Source organism: Rhinatrema bivittatum, chromosome 1, assembly GCF_901001135.1.
Source record: "Rhinatrema bivittatum chromosome 1, aRhiBiv1.1, whole genome shotgun sequence".
Taxonomy (NCBI): domain Eukaryota; kingdom Metazoa; phylum Chordata; class Amphibia; order Gymnophiona; family Rhinatrematidae; genus Rhinatrema; species Rhinatrema bivittatum.
The window spans coordinates 633,248,654-633,265,871 of NC_042615.1; positions in this window are offsets into that span (position 1 = coordinate 633,248,654).

Genomic DNA, 17,218 nt, shown 5'->3' on the forward strand with positions numbered 1-17,218 from the left:
GAACTGTTAATTATTTATTACCATCCTTCCAGCTTAAATGCCCTTTCTCTTAGAACTCATGTTAACTGTTCATTGTCTATTTATGATCTTCCTTGTTTAAATCCTTAACTAAAATTTGTGGCATTGAGGTCTCTATTTGAAGGCCTGTAGAAATAGCCATGTTTTTATTTTTATTTTTTTTAACTTTGGTGTGAAGGTTTCAGTGCGTAAGTCGTGCGGCATAGAGTTCCAGAGGGAAGGGCCAGCTAGTGTAAAGGCTCTTTTGGAGGTAGAAGATAGTCTAATGAGTTTCAGGGAGGGTGTGTGTAACGTTCCTTGGAGGTTAGTTTGAATTGGTCTAGCTGAGGCTTGAGGTCGAAGAGGGGGATTGAGCCAGTGTGTATTATCATTTATAATAGATTTGTGGATGAGGGAGAGAACTTCGTATTGTATTCGTGAGGTGATAGGGAGCCAATGTAGGTCTTTCAGAGTTGGTGTAATGTGGTCTCTCTTTTTGGTGTTCATGAGGATACGGGCTGCAGCATTCTGCAGAAGTTGAAGGGGTTTGATGATCGTGTTGGGGAGACCAAGGAGCAAAGCATTGCAGTAGTCCAATTTAGAGAATATAAGAGCCTGGAGTACAGTACGGAAGTCAGAACCATGTAATAGGGTCCTGAGTTTTTTAACAGTGTGCAGTTTAAAGTAACAATCTTTGAGTATAGAGTTTATGAATGGTTTTAACGAGAGATGACTGTCAATGATGGTTCCGAGGTTACGAGTGTGAGGTGAGAAAATAATGGGGGGGATAGAGGGAGGGGTGGTGGGGGAGGAATGGGGGGGTGGAGATGACGATGAGCTTTTTGGAAGGGTTTAGAGCGAGGTGCATGTCAGTAAGGAGTTGGTTAATGGAGGACAGGCAGGAGTCTCAGATTTGGAGGGCTTAATAAGAAGGCTCAGTAGCTGGAGAGAGTATTATATGTAATTTCAACATATACACCTGTCTCGACCTAGGCTCAGCGGCGTGCCAGAGGTTCGCGCGCCGGGAGTGCACGCGCCAGCAGTGCACATATTACGCCTGACAGAGGCAGACGTAATTCTGTGGCGCACTCCCGGCGCGCAAACCTCTGGCATGGCCACCGTGCCAGAGGACCCAGGACCACCCCCGGATCGCCCCCGGACCCGCCCCTGGATCACCCTTTTTTCAAAGCCCAGGGACATACACGCATCCTGGGCCTTGTGCACGCCACTGAGCCTATGCAAAATAGGCTTGGCACGTGCAGGGAGGGGGGTGGGTTAAAGGGTTACGCGCTATCTTACGGAAAATCTATCCCTTTTTGTTTAAACAGGACATTTGTGTTGATATGGTCCTGGCTCACATGGTCTTAGGAAGGTAATACTGAGTATGTATTCTTCATCTGTTTTAAGCAGCAATATTGTTAAGGGAGCTCTAGTTTTTGTTTTTGATATCTGTTTGGCTTTTATTATGGATTGTATTTATTATGTGATCTAACACCTTCAAATCTTCTTTCACATAAATTTTTTAAACCGTAGGTCGAGACAGGTGTATATGTTGAAATTACATATAATAGTATTCCTCCTCACCTCTGTTAGAATAAATATAGTGAATTATGGGCCTCATTTTCCACGCCGCTCGCATGCGATAAGGGACCTTACGCATGCAAAAAGTCCCTTATCGCGTGCGATACCAGGATGGGGGCGGAGTCGGGGTGGAGTTGGCCCCAGAAGAGGAGGAGTCAGGGCGTCACCAGGGCTGACTCTGTGCCGACGCCATGGACAGCGAAAAGGTAAGTGCCTTTCCACGTCAGCTTTCGCTCCCAATAGCCATACCTCCTATGGTGGTGCTATTGGGTGCGAAACCATCAGCGATTGCACCGCGACAGTGCGATCGCTGCCGGCTAGCGCAGGCCCTCCCCCTGTTTCGGCCCCCCGCCCCTCATCTTCTAAAGTATTGCATGTCTGCAATACTTTAGAAAATGAGGCCCTATGTGTCCTTTATAATAGGCATCATCAATGTATGTTCACACATAGATTATTTCTCCACTTTATAACTAATCATTGGCCTTAAAATTCCTACAAATACTTAAGAAAATTTAGATTTTTTTGTTTTTTGAAATGTCAATAGTTTTTAAATTTGTAGCAAAATAGTACTTATCTCACGCAATTCATTCCCACTTCCAGGGATATGTTATAATGAATGAATGGAAAAAACTGTTGACATTGCTTTGGTTTTGATATTTTATCTGCAAAAAACAAGAAACCTAAATTTTCATCATTTTTTGTTGGAATTTTAAGACCAATGATTAAATATAAGACAGAGAAATAATGTATCTGTGAACATACATCAATGATGCCTATTATGAAGGTCACATAATTCACTATATTTATTCTGCTTAACAGAGGTGGGGAGGAATATTATTATATGTGATTATTATGTGATCTGCCATGAACAGTGGATATTGTGTAGAATAGGACCCAAAAAGCAAGAAGGAAGACGGTCTAAAAAAGCCGTGAGGAATAAAACAAGGATTAGACGAAAGTCCTCAAAATGTTTTTTTTATTCAATCAATAAGTGCCCAACTCTAGGCCTGAGTTTCGCCCATTTATGGGCTGCTTCAGGGGCTCAAAACAGCGGAATATCACTTTTAGGATGTACTTTACAATCTTTCAAGCCTCATTCAGAACGATGTCCAAAACATGAGTGACAGATTTAGTTGGTGTGCTCATTCCATGTGAGTTCATAAACAGACTCTTAGGCATACAATTATTGAGCACTCAGGTTTTTTCAATCAGAGCAATGTGTACTTTAAAAGTATAGAGACTACTTAAGACATTACTATAGTTTGGCATAAGTTGAATATCCACTATTGTTTGAATGTACATTACCTTTTGCCGGCGTTTGGAACCATTCTGATTGGCATTCAGAATTATGCTGCTGTTTGAAAGCATATTATCTCTGTAGCTGCTCTGATTGAAAAAAACCTATTGTGTAGAATACAAATGGTTTAAAATAAATAAATGTACAGGTACGTGCATAAATACCTTTGCCTATTTAAAGGTTAAAAAAATGTCCTTTTTATCCTTTTTGTAGCTTAAGGTTTTATTTGCTGGCATCTGATTCAACAGTTGACTGCATTCCTTCATCACACACACACACACACAGCTGAGGAATGCGTCTTATATCAATAAATCCAGGCTGTTGTGATATGGCTGATTTGAAGTAAACAGTGTTAAAACATACTGTAGTTTTGAAATGCTCCTGATAAATTTGATGTTGATGCAAAACGTAGGCTTGTTGAATGACATTTCAGTTAAACATCAGTCACCTAATCTATCCGACTCCAGGACTCAGAGTGAATATTGCTGTTGCTGGAGGAAACTCATTGTAGTTGCAGTAAATTCTTCAAGCAGTTTAATTTTACTGCTCAAAGACTCTATACTCTAGGGATGTGTTACAATGGTTTCATTGTAATCAGTAGTTCTCTGCACAAGAAGGATTTGTTAAACTCATTCTGATCAGTTCATTAAAAGTCTGAGTGTTGTTTGAAACCCTTCTTTGCTTGCTGAATTTCACTCAAAAATTTAAATTCCCTGTAATAAGTATAGAATAGCACAAACAATGGGAAATCATATTCATTTTCCTATAGCTTATCTTCCAGCAGCACTGCTTTCTCTGCTGCGATGTATCCCTGTAATGCATCACTCTATGGGAAGCTCACTAAAAGATGAATGATTGTATTTCTCTGCTTTTTAGGCATCTCTTGTCTTGAGAGAGTGGGAGTGTAAGTTTCTTCAGAAGGGGTCTTCAGTATAGAAAAGCACACAAAATAAAAGTGAAATTTGTCTCTTGAAGCATTTTGAAACTTTGCTTCACTGATCAAGCCAAACCAGCTAGCATTGACCCAGTACATCCATCTTCTAAATAACTGTCTGTTTTCCAATACAAGAACATGTCATGAAGGCTGAGCTGGTGGTATTTTTGTTCTTTCTACCAAATTGTTTTAGATCTTGAGGTGAAATAGCATTTTACAGAAGTAGTCAAGACTCTGAAGTTGGAATTTATTATGACCCATATTGCCATATTGCTACAGAGAGTTCTATAAAATGAGGTATCTTCATAAAAATAGGAGTCACTGTACTGATGAAAAGCTTAATCTCTATAGTATATTGTACTATAGATACTTTAAAAGTAATTCATAAAAGAAAAAATAATATCACTTTTCTGTTTGGTGTAAGCGATTTTCCCCTTATAGCGTAGTCAAAATAATAAGAAACAGAAAAAAAGAATGTGACAGCAGATAAAGACAACATGGCCCATCTTTAGTTTGCCCATTTTCCCTTCCTGTTTTCTAACCCAACTTGATCTTTGGCTTCATATTAACTTCCTTATAGCTTAAGATCCCCTATGACTATTACATATTCTCTTAAATTTTTCCTCCACTCCTTCCACTAGAAATTGTTTCATGCATTTGCCATCCTTTCTGTGAAGAAATATTTCTTTATGTAACTCCTCAGTCAAGTCCCTTTCATCCTCATATTCTACATCTCATGTTCTAGAACTTTTTTTTACCATTAACAAATGTTTGACTCTTGAGTATTAATTATATCTTTGAAGCAGAATCAGATTTAAATTATGGTTGCCCATTGTTAGGCAACTGGGGGCAGGGGAAGGAAGGGGAAGATCAGATCCCCTCTAGAGATTATCAGAGAGTGCAGGAAGGGGTTGACTCCTCCCTACAAAGTCTTCTAGATTGCTCCCATCTGGATCTTCCCTATTTCAGCCATCCTCCCTCACCTCTGAATTGCTGTGCCGCTTGTCATGGGAAGCAGTAGTAGCCCCAACCCTGCAGAAACAGAAACATCTCTAAACAGAAAATTCAGCAGGGACCCTAGGAAACTCATGCTTATGAGCCCTGTGACTGACCTGCCCCCTTTTCTTGCACAATCTGTTGCGGTCCTGCCCGCGAGGAGCGCGGGAAGGCTTCTTACCTTCACGCGGCCAGTCGGGCCGCGGACGCTGCAGTCTTCGTGGCAGCACGCCGCCATTGCCGGGCTCCTTTCCTGCCTCTGCCAGTCCTGCGTGGCAGGGTTGGGCTGCTGGGAACTCTCCCGTGCGGCTGGGACCCCGCTGCCATGCCGGCTCTTCCCCGACGCTCTGCAAGCCTTCCCGGGGTCTTCAGCTGGCAGGGAGGCCGTCCCTGCCAGTGCCTGCAGCCTCTTACAGCCCTCTTTGTTTCCTGCAGTCTTCCAGCTTCAGTCTTCGCAGCATGGAGCTGCTCCTGCAGCCTGCCTACCTTCAGCTCCATGGCAGGGCTGCTCTGCTGCTTGCCTGCTTCTCTTTGGGCCTTCCACGTGGCAGGGGATGCCACCAGCGGATCCTGCTTCTCTCTTCATCCAGCTTCCTAAGGCGTGGGCAGGTGCGCCTCTCTCCTCCTCTTCAAGGGCCAGCCAGGTGTGGCCCCCTGCTGACCCCTCCCTGGGCATTGTCCTCTTCAGCCCTACAAAAGGGCTCAGCATCCATTCCAGCTTTGCCTTCACAAGGAGTTGGTCACTCCTGGGATCCTGCTGTCCTTCGCTTCAGGAGTCGTCCTTGTTCCAGCACTTCTTCTGTGTTTCCTGTTCTTCGTTGGAGCTCCTCTTCTTGTCTTCTTGTCTACATTCCAGTCCTGATGTTCATCTGCTGTTCCAGATGTCTGTGTTCTAGCCCTAAGGTCTGTCTCCTGATCCAGTATCTGTGTTCCAGTCCAGATGTTTGTTCCTGATGTCCGTGACCCTGCTCTGATGTTGCTTCTCCTGATCCTGATGTCCATGATCCCGTCTTGCTCTCCTGAACCCCTGGTTCCTTGTTCCTGAGTCTTCTGCACGCTTGGTACCTTGTAGGGATGTGAATCGTTTTTTTGACGATTTAAAATATTGTCCGATATATTTTAAATCGTCAAAAATAGTTAGGGCCACGATACAATACCAATTCCCCCGATTTATCGTTAAAAAATTGTAAATCGGGGGAAGGGGGAGGGCAGGAAAACCGGCACACTAAAACCCACTAAAACCCACCCCCGACCCTTTATATTAAATCCCCCACCCTCCCGAACCCCCCCCCAATGCTTTAAATTACCTGGGGATCCAGCAGTGGTCCAGAACGGCGGCGGTCCGGAACGGCCCCCTCAATTAAATCCTGTTGTCTTCAGCCGGAGCCATTTTGCAAAATGGCCGCCGCAAAATGGCGGCGGCCATAGACAAAAACGATTCGATGCAGGAGGTCATTCCGGACCCCCGCTGGACTTTTGGCAAGTCTTGTGGGGGTCAGGAGGCCCCCCCAAGCTGGCCAAATGTTTCTGGGAGTCCAGCGGGGTTCAGGAAGCGATTTCTTGCCGCGAATCGTTTTCCGTACGGAAAATGGCGCCGGCAGGTGATCGACTGCAGGAGGTCGTTCATCAGGGGTTCCGGACCGCTGCTGAACGACCTCCTGCAGTCGATCTCCTGCCGGCGCCATTTTCCGTACAGAAAACGATTCGCGGCAAGAAATCGCTTCCTGAACCCCGCTGGACTCCCAGAAACTTTTGGCCAGCTTGGGGGGGCCTCCTGACCCCCACAAGACTTGCCAAAAGTCCAGCGGGGGTCCGGAATGACCTCCTGCGTCGAATCGTTTTTGTCTATGGCCGCCGCCATTTTGCGGCGGCCATTTTGCAAAATGGCGCCGGCTGAAGACAACAGGATTCAATTGAGGGGGCCGTTCCGGACCGCCGCCGTTCTGGACCACCGCTGGATCCCCAGGTAATTTAAAGCATTTGGGGGGGGGGGGGTTCAGGAGGGTGGGGGATTTAATTTAAAGGGTCGGGGGTGGGTTTTAGGGGGTTTTAGTGTGTCGGCTCACGATTTTAACGATTTTCACGATAGTTTACACACCCAAACGGCAACAATATGATTCCCTCCCCCTCCCTGCCGAAATCGATCATTAAGACGATTGAGGACACGATTCACATCTCTAGTACCTTGTGGCAAGCCATGTCATGGTCCGCTTCCAGCCCCATGGGTGGTCTGAGTAGGGTGCTTCATGATGCAAGCCTTGTACCTTGTTCCTGAATGTTCTGAAAGCCAAGTACCTTGTTCCTGAGTCTTCTGTATGCTTGGTACCCCATGGCAAGCCATTTCATGGTCCACGACCAGCCCCACGGGCAGGCTGAGTACGGCGCTTCATGATGCAAGCCTTGTACCTCGTTCCTGAATCTTCTGAAAGCCAAGTACCTTGCTCCTGAGTCTTCTGTACGCTTGGTACCTCGTGGCAAGCCATGTCATGGTCCGCGACCAGCCCCACAGGCGTGCTGAGTAGGGCGCTTCACGATGCAAGCCTTGTACCTTGTTCCTGAGTCTTCTGAAAGCCTAGTACCTCGTTCCTGAGTCCATCTGTGCCTGAGTCTTCGTCTGTGCATCCCAGAACCTCGTTCCTGAGTCTATATCTGTGCCTGAGTCTACGTCTGTGCATCCAAATACCTCGTCCCTGAGTCTCGTCTGAATCTCCATGTTCCGGTCTCCGCTGCCCTGGCCTCCATCCGGCCTGCTACTTCTTGTCATACCCTGCGGCAGGTCTGAAAGGGCTTGGAACAGTCGGAGGACTGTTCATAAGACCATCATTGCGTTGTTGGTCTTCCAAAGCGTGCAGGTCTGGAGGATGGTCAGTATCTCCAGTCTTTAGTCCAGCCTCGCTCCTGTCCAGCCCATGCTCGGGCATGCCTCGCCTACCACGGCACCGGAGTTCCTCTGGAGTCGAGCCGTGGCCCAAGAACACACATCTCTTGGTAAGTGGGACCGCTCTCCTAGCGCTCCACAAAACCATAACAATGCGTGTGAGTGAGCAACAGGAAGCTCGCAGTCCCTGTGTTGAATTTCCTTTTGGAGTTGTTGCTGCTATGGATTCAAGGCAGCTACCACTCTTCATGATAAGCAATGATGTAGGGACAGTCCAAGATGGTGGCATGGCATTGGTGACAACGATCCAGCACATATCCAGGAGTTCTGGGAGATGTAAGTTTGTTGAGGAAGAAAAGTAGATATTCATAAGGTTTCATAATGTTCATGCATTATCCATTGCATTTACTTTGTGCCCCCTCCGCCAACTCTTCTCCAAGCCTTGAGGGTTTCAATGCCAATCTGCTATCTGCCATACCACACACACTTTAGGGGGTATTGATGCCACTCTGCTATTTATCGAATGTTGCACTCTACGTCTTGGGGAAGGGGGGGGGAGGGGTTTGATGCCTCTGTACTGTTTTTCATATCCCAAAAATGATTGCTGAAGGTGTGAATATTAACAACGAGAGTACTAAAGTATGGTCATAATGCACAATAAGTAAGAATAATGATTGTATCATTTTAGAACATAAGAACATAAGAAAATGCCATACTGGGTCAGACCAAGGGTCCATCAAGCCCTGCATCCTGTTTCCAACAGTGGCCAATCCAGGCCATAAGAACCTGGCAAGTACCCAAAAACTAAGGTATGATTTAAAGTGATATTTAAGAAGAGAAGGAAGTAATATGTTAGCATTTCCCCCTGATGAAGAGTAATTTGAAACATGACTCCATGTCATGAAAAAAAAAGAGGAAGCGGCCTTCGATCTCAGATAAGTACCAGATTAATTTTTAAGTGCAAATCTTCAAAAAAATGTAAAGAAAACACAATAGGTTGGACCTTTAATTATACAGAGGGCTAAAAGGTAGGCTTAATAACACTAATTTCCTAACATGCCCACTATGTCCATCCTTTAGAATTTCAATTAAGTCTTCTTGGTGTCAATTGAAGTGAAAGAGAAATATATGAAGAAAGACTTAGTGGGTGGATTCATTAATTTTTTAGATTTGAGCAAATGATCTCCCTGATGTGCTGCACTGTCCTTTGATGGTAATAGTATCAACATGTAGAGGAATTTGAAGAGACATTGGGGGTAATATTCAAAAGGTTTTATGCACATAAATGAACTTTTGAAAATTGCTACTTTTATGCATGTAACTTTGAAAATTAACTCCTTAAGGCCAAGGGTTTTTTTTAAAGATTTTAAACATGTAAATGGGCTTTTGAAAATTGCTATGATCTATGCTGCCTTTATGCATTTTATTCCTTTGAGAATTCATGCCATAGTAATTGAGTTTACTGTTTCTAGGAGAGGGAAGGAGAGATCTCTGTGTATTGCCAGTTTTACTGGAAGCAGGTTCATAACAGCATGTCAACTTTTCTTCTCTCAGTGTTTCTCTGTGTGCATCACTTAGAGGAAGCACACAGTACAGCAGTCTGTGTTTTGCTTCACTGGAGAATTGAATGTCTGTTATGTGTGTTTGAAAAAAAGTTTTATTATTAGTTCTTGCCTCTTTTGGCAAGTCTCTCCTCAATTCTCTATTGATCTGTTTTATTAATGTTTTACATCTAATTTGAAATTGTTTGTGCATTTTCCTAATTTCCTCATTAGGTCCTGCTTTCCATTTTTTAAAGGATGCCTTTTCTCTTTAATGGCTGCTTTCACATCACCATTTAGCCATGCTAGCAGAAGCTTGATCTTTTGATCTTTTTTAATTTGTGGAATACATTCTCAACAGTCTCCATGCCTTATACAGACCTTTAACCTTTGTAACTGAACCTTTTTCTCATTTTATCATAGATTATCTTTATAATGTTATGTTACTTCATATTCAAATCTTTTTTTATTGAATTTTCCAGAGTTACACACAGCAAATATATAAACAAGCATACAGTGGTGAGGTCTTTCTGCACACCACCATAGGAGTATCCAAGATATACAAACCTTGCATGCATACAATGAAAATCCACAGTGAACAAATGCACAACCTCACTAGTTTTATTTTTTAATCTGCTACTAGTATTTCTAAAATGGACCTGGCCAGCTATTGCCGCTATCACCATTGCTTCCCCCTAGACCACCAGAGTCTTTTTTCTATGTAAGGGAGGGTGAGTGGGAAGGGATTGGGTGGCCCTATTAGACACCAGAGATTCTATTATATGTTGGAGGATTGGGGGCCTGCTATTGGGGGAAGGAGTTATAATTGATAAGAGAGGTCTCTGGTTGGAATGGGGATAATTTTTAACAAAAGAGAGTAGTTTGGGAAGGGGGAAGGGGGAAGGGTGTTGTCACATGAGTAATTTTTCTATTTGTTTTTAACTATTTAGGCTGTGCTGCCTCTGGAGGCAGCAGGGGCTGGGTAGGATTCTTGCAAGACTCCCGGGGCGGGGTGTTGAGCTCTTTGCAGGAAGGTTTGTTTTTGGGCCATGTGGTCCTGTAAGAAGCATCCCAGAGATGTGCACTAGCATCCTAATGTTCCCAGGAGTAGATAACTACAACTCCTTGAAATGAATTAAAATAATGTGGATCACTTTTTTGAGACCACCTGAATTGTTATTTGCATTAGATTTCTTATATATTAGCTGCTTTGCATGCATTAGCTAATTATATGCATGCATATGAATGCAAAGCTGTTTATTTCAATAAGGGGTTGGTTTTGGGGGGATGAGCTCATGATATTGTGAGTACCATGCAATATCATTGTAATATGAGTATATCAGGCAATAAATGCTGTTTTTTTGTGCTTTATACCTTTATTATAGCTTAGTAAATCTACTTATAAGATTATATGGTTAGTTCAAAATTTTACTGATTGTGTCATGCAACAGCAAATAAAGTATTTAGACAGTGGTGTTCAATTGGAACAATTTGAATATATAACTACTGTTGAAGTAGTACAGATTATTGGGAAGATAAAGAACAATTTGTGTCCTTTGAACATATGTTCTACCGCCTTGTTTAAAACACTCCATGAATATCTTGGTCCCTTTATAGCAAAGCTAGATATTCCCCTTTCCAGCTTCTGGAGATTGTTCCACTTCGACTATTGTTATGTAAGAATTGGGGCTTGATGATACAAGAACAACTCATTAGAAGCTGAAAGAAAACCACCCCCAAGTTCAAAAATCTCCGAAATAGTATCTTTATTGAGTAGAAACTAAAAATCTTCTAGAATTGATTGGGTCATTGTGTTGAGAGTGGAAGAACTAGATGGGAATGATCTTACTTATAGCCCTCGTTCTCTTTTTTCCCATAATAAACTCATGGAAATCCAAAGAGGACTACCTACTGCAGATGAATCATTTCCAAATGTTGAGAAGGGGGTGTTCAGTGTGCCCATGGGCTTCAGCCCGACCCCAGACAGATCCAGGACCGAACCGAGGGTTGACGGTGTGTTCCACCATGGCTGACGGTCTTACCCTCTGCCAGGCCATCAAGCTCCCAAGGCCAACAACAAGATGATGTTGGAATGTGAATGGTCCTCTGACCATTCCGAGCCCTTTTGGACCTGCTGCGTGGAACAGCATGGAGCAGCAGGCCTGGCCTGAGGTCGAGGGCAGACGGGCCTTGACACGAAGACATGACAGCAAGGTTGATGCTACGGCATCGCAGACGAAGGTTAAAGCGAAGACATGACATCAGGGCTAATGCAACAGCATCAGAGACGAGGAACTAGACAAAGTCCAGATGGGAAGCTGGGAAGGAAGACATTGGCACTGTCTCTCAGGGCACCCTACACAGCCCTCCTTCACGGGTGGACCCAATGTGCTGGTCACGGACCATGCTGAGAATGGAACAAACGCAGGGAAGGGTCCAGTCGAAGCAGAACTCCAACGACGAAGCCGGTGTCGTCCGAAGCTCCACCTACGGCTGACAGGACATGACGGCTCAGGAGCATAGGACACATGTCCACCTGCAGGCTAGTCCACTCGGGACCACATCATTCGAAGCACCCCTGGCCTACAGGTACCAGAAGGCTCAAGAGCGCTGAAGACAAAGACATAGGAGCAGGACATCAAGGAACCTGGAACATCAGGAAACGGAGGATCAAAGCGAGGACCTCAGGCAAAGAAGACGTAATTTGACATGGCGTGACAACAAGAACTCCATGGAGAAGACGAAGAAGACCTGATGGAGCTCTGGCAGGCAGGAGCCTCCAGAGTGAAGCAACTCCGATGCAAGACAAAGGCTGACTGGAAGTTGAAGTCCTTTTATAGGGCTGCAGACCGGCAACTCCCTGGAAGGAGTTGGGATGGCCCACACCTAGCTGGTAGGGATGTGAATCGTTTTACGACGATTAAAATTATCGTCCGATAATTTTAATATCGTCTTAAACCGTTATGAAACACAATACAATAGAGATTCTAACGATTTATCGTTATAAATCGTTAGAATCGTGAGCCGGCACACTAAAACCCGCTAAAACCCACCCCCGACCCTTTAAATTAAATCCCCCACCCTCCCGAACCCCCCCCCCCCCAAATAACTTAAATTACCTGGTGGTCCAGCGGCGGTCCGGAACGGCAGCGGTCCGGAACGGGCTCCTGCTATTGAATCTTGTTGTCTTCAGCCGGCGCCATTTTCCAAAATGGCGCCGAAAAATGGCGGCGGCCATAGACCAACAGGATTCGACGGCAGGAGGTCCTTCCGGACCCCCGCTGGACTTTTGGCAAGTCTTGTGGGGGTCAGGAGGCCCCCCCAAGCTGGCCAAAAGTTCCTGGAGGTCCAGCGGGGGTCAGGGAGCGATTTCCCGCCGCAAATCGTTTTCCGTACGGAAAATGGCGCCGGCAGGAGATCGACTGCAGGAGGTCGTTCCGCGAGGCGCCGGAACCCTCGCTGAATGACCTCCTGCAGTCGATCTCCTGCCGGCGCCATTTTCCGTACGGAAAACGATTCGCAGCGGGAAATCGCTCCCTGACCCCCGCTGGACCTCCAGGAACTTTTGGCCAGCTTGGGGGGGGGGGCCTCCTGACCCCCACAAGACTTGCCAAAAGTCCAGCGGGGGTCCGGAAGGACCTCCTGCCGTCGAATCCTGTTGGTCTATGGCCGCCGCCATTTTTCGGCGCCATTTTGGAAAATGGCGCCGGCTGAACACAACAAGATTCAATAGCAGGAGCCCGTTCCGGACCGCTGCCGTTCCGGACCGCCGCTGGACCACCAGGTAATTTAAGTTATTTGGGGGGGGTTCGGGAGGGTGGGGGATTTAATTTAAAGGGTCGGGGGTGGGTTTTAGCGGGTTTTAACGATTTTAGCGGGTTTTAACGATTTTAACGATTTATCACGATATTTTACCCCCCCCCCAAACGGCAACAATACGATTCCCTCCCCCTCCCAGCCGAAATCGATCGTTAAGACGATCGAGGACACGATTCACATCTCTACTAGCTGGCCCTATAACTATGGAGAAGTGCTGCGGGCCTGCCCCTAGGAAAAAGGGCGTGGCTCAAACCAGGAAGTCCACGCAAACACAAGCAGCCTCAGGCAGGCCCCAAGAACATAGAGGCCACCCAGGCCCTGGAGCAAATCCTGGATAGTTTGTAGGCGAGACCCCGGCTTTGGAGCGGCCTCCAGGAAGAGGTAAGGAGCCTCCCGTGCACCGCTACAGGAGGGTTCATAACACCAAAGGGGCGTGCCCTTTTGGTACATAGCTTTGACTGCATGCTGCTGGACACCACTTGAAATAGTGAACTCCAGGCACTTTCAGATGACATTGGCACTCAGCTCCTTCTCTCTATGATCAGTCAGGCAGACCAGCAGGTAAATAGGGGCAGGACAACAACCTCCAGAAAGAAAGATGGAGTGCCTCAACTTCACTCTGCAAACCAGGCTGCAGGACGTCACTTGAAATGGAGCTCCAGGTGCCTTCAGATGATGTTGGTGCACTGCTCCTCCTCTTTCAGATAAGGCAGACAGGACAGCAGGTAAACTGGGGCAGTGACATGACCTCCAGCAGCCAAGATGGAGTGCCTCAACTTTGCTCAATAGAAGACATTATATTGATGTCACACTATGGCACCACGCAGCTGAACCGTTGCCATTGGACTTCATCAGGACAGGAGGTGAGTGGGCATCCCTTCTGCCCATCTGGACTCTCATGGATGAGATAAGTCAGGGTTGAGGTGGTTTCTAGTCCCAAATTTTGGGGAGGTTGAGGGGGCATGGGGGGCCCTGAGGAAGGCCCAGTTTGTTTGCCTTTTTTTTAATTTGTTTGTGTTTAGTTTTTTTTAAATGGTATTTCATTTCTGAAAAGAAACAGAAACAAAATAAACATTCAATGAAATGAAACCCAGGGAGAGAAATAACAACAATGAAAAAAATATATTGAAACACAATGTTTGAGGCTGCATATCCATATTATTAACCAGGTAGACTTGGGGAAAGCCACTACTTAACCTTGGGTGTTAGCAACATGGGATCTATCTACTGTTTGGGATCTTGCCAGGTACTTGTGATCTGGATTAGAAATAGGATATTGAGCATGATGGACTCTCAGTCTAGTATGGTACTTCTTATGCACCAGACAAGTTATTAAGCAATCCTCAAAGCCATCAGTCACCTAGTTTTCTGTAGTATATTCCCAATGATGGAATCATTTGCAGCAATAGCTGTCTTATTCTTAACTTCCTGGACATTCATCTTCATTGTGAAAGGAGAACAGGTCCCATCTATATAAGATCACTTCCGGCCTCTGACAACCAGCTATTGTGTTAAAGCAGGAAAATACAAAAATAACATTGCTAACAGAGGTGTCAGTGCCCAGTGACTATTCTCTGGATTGCATGGAGAAATAAATATCTTTAAAGTATCAAGAGATGCAATCAGAGCTGAAAAAAATGTGACAGAAAGATACAGAAATAGTGCGAATTATATTGGGTGCCACTGACCTGATTATGAAGAATTTTCAAGCACAACTTGATATGCAGCCAATAGCCTATGAACTCTAGAATGAGTCTCTTTTTAGCACAATGCAAAAAAGGCCTAAGCCATAAATTTGAGAGATTGAGATTATTCCCAATATACCCTAGTTTATGAATGAAGTTCATTCCTGTCAAGATAAGCACAAAACAAATCAATTTGGAGAAACTGCCCCATTAGAGGTCTCCAGGGCTGAAAGAATAATCAGATTGACTAAATAAAGTAAGTTTCTCACCAAGGGCCTTATTTTCTAAATGTATTGCACGCGGTAAGGGACGTTTCGCACATGAAATGTCCCTTTTCGCATGCGATACCAAAATGGGGGCGGAGTCAGCCCCGGAAGAGGAGGAGTTGGGGCGTCACCAGGGCCGACTCCGTGAGGCCGCCGCAGACGATGAAAAGGTAAGGACCTTTTCACGTCCGCGTCCGCGTTCGCTCCCAATAGCTACACCTCCTATGGTGGCGCTATTGGGTGCGAAACCGGCAGCAATCGCACCGCGACGGTGCGATCGCTGCCGGCTAGTGCAGGCCCGCCCCCCCATTTCGGCCCCCCGCCCCTCATTTCCTAAAGTATCGCAGGCCTGAGATATTTTAGATAATGAGGCCCCAAGTCTTGTTGAATACTTTCATGTGGTAACCATGTTGCATAATATCTGGTCTAAATCTCATCCTGGAGACAGCTACAATTGAAATATAATAAGAAGCAAATAGAAAAATTCTAACTGAATGTGCAATGCTCAGGATAAAAGATGTCCATGCTTAGTCTGAGCACTAGAGCTTAGACTAAGCATGCTGAATCTTCAGGTGAAGATAAAATCTCTAGTGTAGGTGTAATCCATGGTGAAAGAGATGCAGAAAGAAACCCCAGAGGAGAGTTGTCTGAGAAATTGAAGAACACCACAGTAAAGATACCAAAAAAGCCAAACATCACCAGGTTAAAGATGAAACATAAAGATGTATAGCAGGAGCTGGGGAGTAGGGTAAGTAAGAAAGGGAAACAGAATGAATAAAGAAATCAGGAAATTAAAGAACTGGTAGTTGATAACCTGGTTTACGTGGAGAAGGATAGGTATGCTGGGATAGGGAAAGACTACCAAAGACACATTTGACACCCAAAGTTAAAAGCATAATAAGTGATATGAACAAGGCCATAATCCATATTAAGAAGCCATTATTGATATCATGGACATTAATTGGATACAAGATTGTGCAGTAACATTAGTAGTTAATTGAAGGGTTTGGGATTTGTGTGCTGCTAGGCGCGTGCTTCCGTTCCTCCTCTATTGCAAAGGGTGCGGGGCCTCTGGAAGCTGGGGCTGTGGAAGTCAATCCCTGGATTGCTTGTGGTGACCTCCTGACTCCTCTCCCGGGGGATGCTGGGAGCAGTATGCAGATGAGCCTTCCAGTCCTCCTCTACTGCAAAGGGTGTGGGGCCTCTGGAAACTGGGGCTGTGGAAGTCAATCCCTGGATCGCTTGCGGTGACCTGTGGACTCCTCTCCCGGGGGATGCTGGGAGCAGTATGCAGATGAGCCTTCCAGTCCTCCTCTACCACAAACCTTTTTTAAATGCAGCTACACTAATAGCTTTCACCACATCCTCTGGCAACACATTCCAGAGCTTAATTATGCATTGAGTAAGAACAATTTCTCTTATTAGTTTTAAATGTATTAGCTAATAACTTCATTGCATGTCCCCTAGTCTTTGTACTTTTAGAAAGAGTACACAACTGATTAATGTTTACTTGTCCTATTCCACTCCTTGTTCTGCTACTCATCATATTACATAGAGGTCCACATTTTAAAACCACTTAGACAAATAGCATAGAAGTTATGAGGTGTATATGCAAGCGATAGCCAAATAAGTAGTATTATCCTGCTATCTAGCCCTTGCTTTGGGCCTCGACCTATTCCCAATGCACGACCCCACCCTCAGGCCTAGGCCTAGGCCCATGCATTCATTGAAAACAAATGCAATGAATGCTTCATTTGGGAGGCCCTCAATTCTTTTCGGGACCCCCAAATAAAAAAATACAGCCTTATTCATCATGTTTTGTGTATTCATTTTAAATAAAGTCACATTCCTACTGAGTATAACCAGATATTCAGCAGCTGCTAGGTATCAGGCCAGGTTCTTGTGTTAGGGCTGGGTCTGGGCCAAGGCCTCGGCATCAGGCCTGGATCCTGGCCTAGGCTGAGGCCCTCTTCTGGGACCTAGCCTCTGGGCTGGCTCTGGCATTGGGTCCAAGTTGAGGCCCCAATGTTAGGACCCGGCTTTTGGATCATTAATCATTATTAGTTTTAATTATTGGGTTTTAATTTATATGAATCCTGTTTTGAAGTATGTTGTCGGCATTTAGAAAATTTTAAGAAATGAGTTTTTAATTATTGGATGTTCTATTTATCAGCTGTTTTGAAATATTCTTTATATTAGTATGATTTTACTGTTATGTTTTATT